Below are 9,317 nucleotides of genomic sequence, written 5' to 3'. Positions count from 1 at the left end.
GGCTCAGACTTCTCTGTCAGTGCTGGTGGGCAGGATGGGGGGGGGTTGCCTTGGGTTTTAGAAGAACCTGGGTTATATATTCAAGTAAGTAGGTAGGTAGGGCATAGTGGTGCACACCTGCAACCCCAGGACTCAGGAAGCTGACACAGCACAAAGTCTGAGGCTAGCCTATGCTATAGTAAACAATTTTTGGACTTCTGATGAAAACAGAAAATTACTTTAAAACTCTGCACATGTCCTGAAGCTCTGAAAAAAAAAAACATGGAGACATGCTCAAAAAATGGGGCAGTTCCCCTGACAGGTATGACAAGGTGAGGAAAGAGGCTTTTATACTGCTGTTGTTGCACAGGGAGAATCTGAAACATTAGGAACAGTGTGTGGAGGGAGCAGGGTGAGCCAGAAGGATAGGGTAGGAGGAGGGGAGGCCAAAATGAAAGAGAGAGAGAGAGAGAGAGAGAGAGAGAGAGAGAGAGAGAGACAGAGACAGAGACAGAGACAGAGACAGAGATACAGAGACAGACACAGAGAGAGAGACAGAGAGATGGATGGATGGATGGATGGATGGATGGATGGATGGATGGATGGATGATGTTGGGGGATGGTGAGATGGCTCACCAGTTAAGAGCAAGCTCTGCTTTTGCAAGGACCAGCATTCTATTGCAGCACCCACATCAGGCGGCTCCCAAGCACTTGTAATTCAGGAAAGGAGTCAGGCACCTCTGACTCCGCACATGCACACACCCCAACACAGACACATCCTAAGAAGGTTTTGTAACTTTAAGTACAAAGATAAGGACTGGGGATGTGGTCCAGTTGTCAGAGTGCTTGTCTTGCATAAAGATCTGGATTCAATTCCCAGCACCACGTAGAAATAGGAATTTCCCAGCCCCAGGAAAGTAAAGACAGCAGAATCCTAGGTTTAAGTCCATCCTTGGCTACACAGCAAGTTAGACAACAGCCTAAGATACAGGGGACCCTGTCTAAAAACAAAGAAAAAAAGAAAAAGACAGGAGGCCCAGATGTGGTGGTACACGCCTATAATTCCAGCTCTCCAGAGGCAGAAACAGGAGAGCCAAGAGTCCAAAGTTGTCTTTAACGAATTATCTTTTACTAAATTTGAGGTTGGCCAGCCTGTGCTATATGAGGTCTTGACTTTAAAAATAATATATGAGGGACTGGAGAGATGGCTCAGAGGTTAAGAGTGCTCTTCCAGAAGTCCTGCGTTCAGTTCCCAGCAACCACATGGTGGCTCACAACCATCTGTAATGGGATCTGATGCCCTCTTCTGGTGTGTCTGAAGACAGCTACATTGCTACTCATGTACATTAAATAAATAAATATTAAATTAAATAAATGTGAGAAAAGAATAAATAAAAAGGCACAGAGATAGAAATTTACATGTAACTGAGAGAAAACTTAGGCATGTATCGGTTACTTTTAATTGTTTTAATGTGTACAAGCAGCCAGGCCTGGCAGCTCACACGTTTAGTCCCAGTACTCACGAGGCCAACAACAAAAAGAATCTTTACAGCTTCAAACTCATATTTTTAGACTTTCTGTTTGTTTTGCAATGGGTTTAATTTGGCGTTTCTTTCAGAGGGCCTTAACAAACACTTTAGTTTTACTTTTCTGTATTTAAGTAAAATTTGTAGAGTTCAATTTTTAAAATGTTTTATAGTATTTAGGTGTTTGTGTAAATAATAATGTGCATGATCTTTTTAATCTATTATATAAACCATATATTCATTTCCATTTAAATGAGTAATTGTAGATTTTCTAACAGTGCCTTTTGGGAAATCACTGAATCAGGTTTTACAATTTTCCAGTTTTGTTAGTTTGACGTGTTGACTTGACATGTTGATATTTCAAGCATGTTAAGGTGATCAGAAGTGGCACTATTAGGAAGTGTGGCCTTACTGGAGGAGGCGTGGCCTTGTTAGAGGAAGTGTGTCATAGTAGAGGCAGGGCTTTGTGGACTCATATATGCTCAAGTCTGACCAGTGAGATCCATGTCATCCTACTGAGAGCCTGCAGAAAATGGTCTCCTTCTGGCTGTCTTCAGATCAAGATATAGAACTCTGCCGGGCAGTGGTGGTGCACGCCTTTAATCCCAGCACTTGGGAGGCAGAGGCAGGTGGATTTCTGAATTTGAGGCCAGCCTGGTCTACAGAGTGAGTTCCAGGACAGCCAAGGATACACAGAGAAACCCTGTCTGGAAAAACGAAGAATTAAAAAACAAAAGCAAAAAAAAAAAAAAAAAAAAAAAAAAAAAAGAACCTTTCAATCAGCAAGACTCTTTTTAAAAGAAGGAGGGAAAGAAGAAAGAAAGGAAGGAAGAGAAAAAAGAGAAAAAGAAAGATTAAAAAGGCAAGAAAGAAACAAAGAAAGAAAAAACAAAAAAAGAAACAGTGAGTGAAAGTAGTAAGTCAGAGCCAATGAGATGACTCAGTAAGGCACCAAGCCGATGGCCTGGGTTCAATTCCCAGGACCCACATGGTAGAAGGAAAGAATCTTCTTGCAAGTTAACCTCTGACCCCCACGTGTGCCCACAGCATGTGTATGCCTTCCCTCCACATACAATAAACAAATACATATTCTTCTTGGAGTTTTTATATGATTTATTTTTTAATTATTTGTACATGATGGGTAGGTGGAGTATGTGCACAGGCCCCCAAAGAGTTCAGAAGAGGGCACCAGACCCCTGGAGCTGGGGTTGTGGGTGGCTGCAAGCCATCTAACGTGCTTCTGGGAATCTTCCTCTGGAAGAGAGCAGACATTCTCAACATCCCTGACCCATTTCTCTAGCCCCTTTCTTCGTGTTTTTTTTTTTAAATAATTCTATGCCAGGCATGGTGGTGCACATCTTTAATCCCAGCACTCGGGAGGCAGAGAACTTGAACATCTTCTGCCTTTGTTCTCAAATGCTAGGATAACAGGCATTCACCATCAGAACTGACCCCTACTTTACCCCTTTGAAGCCACAAGGGTCATATTCTATTTTATCTCCATAAGTCAACGTTGTAGCCTCAAGATGGCTTATCATTGGCCTAGCTGTTATCCGAAACATTTTCAGATTTGCTTCTAAAATCAAAAATCATCTTTAAGATGCTTGCTTGGCTCACTCACCTATCCTGATGGATATTTCTGACCAAGGGAAAAGCTTCTGCCCTGGGGAATCATTCATAGAACACAATACTCCCACACTGAATTTACAATGGTTTGATTCACTCACTCACTCGTTCACTGGATCTGGACTATGACAGACTGGATTTCTGCTGGGCAGTAAGCTAAGGTTTCATCTTCATATTAAATCACTCAAGGCACAAACAGAAAGCCAAGGCCAAGCGACGAACGGCTTCCATGCCAACTGTGACTCACAGAGGCTCATTTGGGTCCAACACCGAATTAGTGCTTGCCTGTGTAGGAAGGTTGGAGAAGAATGGCTACATTGTGAGGTTTCTGGCACACTTAGAAACTAGCCAGTGTGAGCTAAAGGCAGATGGGACTACAGCCAGTTAACTACTGGCCTATTTTTAATTTAGAATTGTAAGCAAGAGAAAGGGGCCGTTTATAATCACAGTCTGATTCAGATCGGCCCGGGAAGTCAGGGCTCTGGAAGTCCCGGATACCCCAGCACACTTCACTCTGCTGGACAGACCACTGCCAAACTCTAACCTGCTCCTGACTTAGAGACTGAATGTTACACTTTGGCCTCCAGAAACAAGTGGGATTCAAAAGAAGATCATGTCGTTTCCTGTTGGGATTGCAGCCTCTTGCAAAAATGCAACTTACCTGGGGCTGTTTAAAGTTGGAGATCACTTCTGCTTCACCTCTGTGCGACTGAGAGAGAGGGTTGGGCCCTGCCTTCTCTGGCCCAATGTGAAACCTCTCATGTTCTTGTTCATGCCTTTCAGGGATCTGCAGATCCAGCTCTGCTGCTTGTACAGGACAAGCTAGTCTACATGGTGAGTTCCAGGACAGCCAGAGCTACACTGAGAGATCCTGTCTCAAATAAAAAATGGTGCTGATGGAGATGAGAAGAGGCGGGGCTAAAGGGGCTGAGGACATAGCCCAGTTCCCAATGCTCACCTAACAAGCACAAAGCCCTGGGTTTAATCCCAGCACCATGTAAACTGGGAAGTTAGAGTCATCTCAGCATTCAGGAAGTGGAAGCAGAAGGATCAGAAGTTCAAAGTCACCTTCATCTACGCCAGCCTAGGCTATCTGAGACACTATCTCAAAAATAAATAAATAAATAAGCTCACTCAACACACACATACACACAGAGTATGTCTCTCCCCCCCCCTCTCTCTTTCTCTCTCTCTGAAAGGGTTAAAATTTGTCAAAAACTCCTAGCAGGCTGAGCAGAACCAAGAGTGCAGGTCAGCTTGGTGGTGAGCTCTGTGTTTCAGGAACTTGGCTGACCACAAGATAGATGGTTGAATACAAATAGGCTCTTTGAGAATAGCCTATACAAAATGTTCCCCATGACTGTTCCTTGGACCCTGTCACAAACTGAATAATGGGCTGGGACTTTCCACAGGTACTCTCCAATAAACCCCTTTACTCCCCCTGGGTTGTGGTTTCCCCCTGGGTTGTGGTTTTTTCCTTGTGGTTTTTGCCTTTATATTCCCTTAATCTCCAAAGCCCGGGGTCAGACCCCACTGTCCCTGTGTGGGTTATGGGTCTTGATCTCAGCATGATGATTGAAATATACCTCTTGCTGACTGCATTGAGTTCAGTGTCTTGTGAGTTATTGGGTGGCCGTGAATTCCCGAGGTTTGAGTGGGGGGAGTTCCTCCCTTTTGTGAGGACTTTACACTCTTTCTTAGCCTTCACTTAGGGTTTCTGAATACCAGCAGAACTAAGTCCTTTTATCTACTCTAAAAGTTACCAATGTACAAGTGAATGCCTGGTTTCTTGGTTTTTTGGGGGGCAATGTTAGGTCTCCGCACGCTGCTAACGCTAGTCTCAGACTCCCAGGTTCAGCTGATTGATGATCCTGTCTCAGCCACCCAAGTAGCTAGACTTAAGACATGAGCGACCACTCTCAGTACTAACTACCAGTTCCAGTTCAATTCTTCCCAAAAAGGCAAATCTGGGCTAGTGAGAGATTCAATGGGTAATGGTGCTTGCTGCCAAGTCTGGTGACCTGAGTTCCATTCCTGGGATGCTTACAGTAGGAAAGAACCCATTCCCAAAAGTTGTTTCTGAGCTGCACACATGCATGCATTTATTTGCACACATAAACTAGTATGTTCCATGCATCCATTTGTACACATGAGCTAGTATGTTTTTGTTTAAAGATTTATTTCATGTATATGTGTGTTTGGTTGGCATGTAGGTCTGTGCACCATGTATATGCTTGGTACATACAGAGGCCAGAAGATGGTGTTAAGCCTAAAGTTATGGATAGTTGTGAGCCACCATGTGGGTGCTGGGCATTGAAACCAGGTACTCTGGAAAAGCAGCCAGTGTTCTAAATCTCTGTGCCAGTTCTCTAGCCCCACAAAGGTTTGGGGTTTTTGTTGTTGTTGTTGTTTGTTTTTTGTTTTTTAAAGAAAAGCTTCTGGACAGCCATGGAGTATAAGAAGACAATCTACAGAATGGCAAAAAAATATTTGCAACCTCACATCTGATAAGAAGTTACTCTCCAAAACAGATAAGTAGCCCAATGCAGTGGCACAAGGGAAACAAACAAACAAACAAACAAACAAACAAAATCCCAGTTTAAACATGAGCTAAGGAGTAGAACAGACATTTATCCAAGGACAACACAGAAACAACCACAAGATGTGTGAGAAAGTGTCCAGTGTCGTCAGGGAAATGAGGCTTACGGCTGCCAGGATGGCTACTGTCCACAAAATGGAGATGATGTGGAGAAAACGGAGCCTTTGCCCAGCTGGTAAGGATGCAAATTGCTGCAGCAGCTATGAAGATAGTGTAGAGATTCCTTGAAAATTAAAAACAGAAGCACCACAAGATTCAACGTCCCCACATCTGACATTTTAAAGACAACTGAAATGAGGATCTTGATGAGAAGGGCCGAAGATGGCTCAGCGGGTTGCTTTCCCAGAGGACTGGGCTGGCTTTACCCACCCACATAGCTCCCAACAACTCTCAGTAACCCCAGGTCCGAGGGACCTGATGCCCTCTTTGGGGCTTTGCATTCACATGGTGCACAGACACACATGCACACAGAACAGCGAAAGGAGGCAGGAGATCCTCAGTATACAGTAACATGGATGGGCTTGAAGGATGCAATGCTTCTGACAGAAGCTAGCCCCAAATGCTGCATAATTTCACTAAGTGAGACACCCGACTCTGGTATGAGGTTTCTAAAATTGGACAGAATCAGAGTAGAATGGTAACCAAGAGCCAGAGAAGGGGAGCTGTGTAGTTATGCGTCACTTGACCAAGTTCCAGACACAGGAGATGAATAAGCTCTGGAGGTCTGTTACCCTACAATGCACCCACAATCCCTGTTATACACTTCAAAGTGTTCCTTTTCCCCACTGAACTGGGAACGGGAACGCCCAAACCATTCTGACTCAGGGTCAGTTCAGATTCCACAATGCCCACCAGTCCACAGCATTTCTTACAGAAACAGTTAGTCCTCTAGACAGACAGCAAGAAAGAATGGATTCTCCACTGAGGCCTGTCTACAGCAGGAGAGCCAAGTTCCTCTGAGAGTTTGAGGGATGTAGCCAATTTCTTTCACCATTTTGGGAGATAACTTAAATGTTGCTATTAGTGTCTGCAAATGCCCAAGGCCCTTTGAGCTCAAATCTGTATCTGCCTGGGTTACAATGCATCCAAGCATGCTGACTTTGGGTCAGAATACAAAGTGGGAGCAACTGGAGAACCTGAAAGACAATACATGTTTTAAAACAAAATAAGGGCTAGCAAGATGGTTCAGCAGGTAAAGGCACTCGACACCAAATCCAAGGACCTGAGTTCAATCCCTGGAACCTACTCACACAACTGACTTCAATAAATGTCCCTCTAGCATGCACACACACACACACATAAACGTGTGTACAAATGGTGTATATATGGTATGTATGTGGTGTCAGTGTGCATACATGCACACGTGGCATGAGTACCTGCCTGGCTGTTCTTCCAAAGGACCTACCTGGGGCAGTTTACAACTGTCTGTAACTCCAGTTCTGGAGGATCTGGCACCCTAAAACAGACATGCAGGCAGAATAATGCATGCATTAATTAATAATTAATTTTTTAACTGAGAAGGCTGGTAATGGTGGTGCATGGCCCTCATCCCAGCACTCAGTGGCAGAGGCAGGCAGACCTTTGTAAGTTCAAAGCAAGGGTGGTCTAAATAGCAAGCTCCAGGACTGCCAGGCTACAAAGCGACCATGTCTTAAAAAAAAAAAAAAAAAAAGGAAAAGTGCTGAGAATGGGACAAAAGGTGGAGGAGAGACATGAATTGCCAAACACAGTAGTGTCATACATACAAGTCTGGCACTTGGGAGACAGAGGCAAGATGATAAGAGAACTCAAGGCCAGCCTGTACTACATAAAACCTAAACTCACTCTCCACTTCCCCCCACCCCAAGAATTTAAGCAAAAAACTGCTCTAGAAATAAAAATTTAACATTTGAAGCCAGTTAAAACAAAACGGATACCCCCATTTGTGTTACATGGGAACATAAATGGTTAATAAGTCAGAGGAGAAAGGGTGAATTGTCAGTTGTTTTTTTTAAAACTTTTTAAAAGATTTATATATTAGTACAGTTACTCTCTTAGACACACCAGAAGAGAACATCAGATCCCATTACAGATGGTTGTGAGCCACCATGTGGTTGCTGGGAATTGAACTCAGGACCTCTGGAAGAGCAGCCAGTGCTCTAACCACTGAGCCATCTCTGCAGCCCTGTCAGTGTTTTCTTATGCTTGACTGTTTTGCCTGCATAGATGTATGTCACCATCTGTGTGACTGTTGCCATCAGAGATTGGGAGAGAGAGGTCATCTCTCTTGGAACTGGAATTCTGGGTGGTTTTGAGCCACAGTGTAGTGCTGGAAACGAACTTGGGTTCTCTGCAAGGGCAGTTAAGCACACTTCATTGTGTGCTTAACTGTTGAGCCATTTCTCCAGCCCCATCAACATGGGCTGTGTGAAAAATATATAACACTTTTATTTTTGAGAGTCTCACTCTGTAAGCCAGGCTAGCCTGGAACAACATACATAGCTAAAGTTGAACTTGAATTTTGAGCTTTCTGCCTCAGCTTCTCAAGTTCTGAGATTTCAAACACTCAGCCATCATATCTGGCAGGAGAATCCAACCTTAACTTCTGAATCTCTTTACAGGTTCATTAATACACATCAAGCCTGTTGTGTGTATTAAGTCATAACTTTGCACTTCTCGAAGGACACTTATTCTGTAAGATCATTTGCCAGAGCCGGGCTTGATAACCTTCTGCATGCATTGTGAAGGTCAGAGGGCATCTCGGTAATGTCCCTCGGTAGCACTTCACTCAGCTGTTTCTATGTGTCACTGGTTTTTGTTTTTCGGTCAGTGATTATTACTGGCCTGAAACTTACCAAGTAGCTAGGATGTCTAGCAAGCAAGCCCACCCACCTGCCTCGGATCTGCCTCCTCTACTACAGATTACAAGCATGCTACAATGGGTGCTGTGGATCCAACTCAGGCCCTCACGTTTGCAAAGCAAGTACTTCACCAACTGAGCTATCTCTTCAGCTCTGTAATAATCTTTTCAGAAGTTTACATTTTCATTTATATGGGGGCTAGCGCATGCCAAAGTGTGTGTGGAAGTTAGAGGGAAGACAACCTGCAGAAGTCAGTCTTTCCTGTTACCACATGCGTCCAGGGTCTCGATCCAGGGCGTCAGGCCTAGCAGAAGTAGCTTTACCCACTGAGCCATCCTGCCAGGCAATCTCTGCAGTCCTACTTTTCCTCACTGACATTTAGCCTCATTAATCATCTTTTAATTTTTAAAAAACTTGGATTTTATGTGGATAGGTGCGTGCCACCATGGCAATCAGGTCATAGGACAACTCGCAGGAGTTGTATCTCTCCATGTAAGGTTCTCTTCATGTAGGTTCCGAGGATGAAACTGAAGTCATCGGGCTTGTTAGCAATCACTTTTACCTACTGAGCTATCCTGCTGGCCCCATATCTTTGAGACAGGAACTCATGTAGCCCAGGCTGGCCTTATGCTCAGAGACTTACTTGCCTCTGCCTCTCTCTGGTGGATTAACAGTGTGTCCCCACCACTCTAGCTCCAGCCACTTTTTAAACTACTAGTCATGCATTTTTAAAATTATGTAAATGGT

Source organism: Arvicanthis niloticus, unplaced genomic scaffold, assembly GCF_011762505.2.
Source record: "Arvicanthis niloticus isolate mArvNil1 unplaced genomic scaffold, mArvNil1.pat.X pat_scaffold_283_arrow_ctg1, whole genome shotgun sequence".
NCBI classification, from domain to species: Eukaryota; Metazoa; Chordata; class Mammalia; order Rodentia; family Muridae; genus Arvicanthis; species Arvicanthis niloticus.
This window is presented reverse-complemented; position numbering follows the sequence as displayed.